The sequence below is a fragment of the Agrilus planipennis genome, unplaced genomic scaffold (assembly GCF_000699045.2).
Source record: "Agrilus planipennis isolate EAB-ADULT unplaced genomic scaffold, Apla_2.0 scaffold234, whole genome shotgun sequence".
Classification (NCBI taxonomy): Eukaryota; Metazoa; Arthropoda; class Insecta; order Coleoptera; family Buprestidae; genus Agrilus; species Agrilus planipennis.
The window spans coordinates 149006-150406 of NW_020442398.1; positions in this window are offsets into that span (position 1 = coordinate 149006).

Genomic DNA, 1401 nt, shown 5'->3' on the forward strand with positions numbered 1-1401 from the left:
AACATTGATTATTTATTACTGAATCAAACATAATGCTTTTATAAATTGAAATATACTCTATACGAATATTGGCGTTAACTTATAATATGTCGTTCTGGCATTCTCATCAATAAATATAGTAGACATTTAAACCCACTCACTTCTTTGCAATTGTTTAGTTCCAACCACCTATGCAAATACATCAGAATTGAATGAAACGAAAACATCCCGGGCGTCAGTTGTATAGGCCTAAGCAATCTTTCCATTTTTTAATTAGACGAAAATCTTTACCAATTCGTCGAAAGAAATTAAAAGAAAAAACAGAAAATTTCGCTAATTTTACCATTTGGGAATGACGAATCAATGAATTACATCTGATAACATCCTTAAGAAAATAAATAAATCGAAAAATTTTGATAAGAGACGAAACATTCCCATAAAATAATATAAAGGAGTATACTTCTAAATTCGAAACATTAAAAATTACATTTGAATTTAGCAATGAACAGGCGCAGGTCCAACTAGGTACATATATAGTAGGGTTTGTCGGTTTTTAAAAGAAAATTATGAAAATTCGAAAACCGGTTTTTTAGTACAAAATATCGGTTTTCAATGTACGAATAACATTTAAAAAAAATTGAAAATGACAAATGTAGCCAAATGTACCAGATTGATGAAAACACTGTTGCAAGCGGTTTGGTTCTTGGCATCATATCGGACCGATATGATTCCAAGAAACGGTGTGTTTTGTCTATTGGATGAATTAATTTAGATTTTATATCAGTTTGTATTAGTCCTGTATTCTTAACTTTGTGAAAAGGACTAGGATATGTATTAATTGCATAACAAATAACTCGTTCATGCGAGAGTCATTGCAGCAACGAAATTATTGCTTACCACAAAACAACGAATAATTGTTTTTAAAGTTATTTAATCCTGGTCAACTATTATTTCTTTGTTCTACTAAATTGCATAAAAAAATTTTACTATCAATAAAATTGAACAGTAAATATTTTCAGTCAGAAGCTGCTTTTAATCACTCTAAATTTTCTGTTAAAATTTTTTGTTCGAATTACAGAATATTCGAGCAAAAAATTTTTTTATAAAAATTCGAAACCTGTTAAAACCGGTTTTCTGGAAAAATTACTATTCGAAAACCGGTTTTCTAAAATGTCGGTTTTTGTATAAACCCTAAACGTGATACTTTGATACTTCACTTGATTTTTTATTGTTGAATGAAATTAATTTGAAGATCGTCTGTTAAAATAATGTGAAAAAATCTGAAAAATACCTACGTGAAGGACCCAATTCTAAGACGCAATTATAACATTATGCAAAAACTCTGAAACAACATTTACACTGTGGTAAGGTACATATCCCAACTAATTATTATAAATGTGAATATGAATTTGTTGGGATATG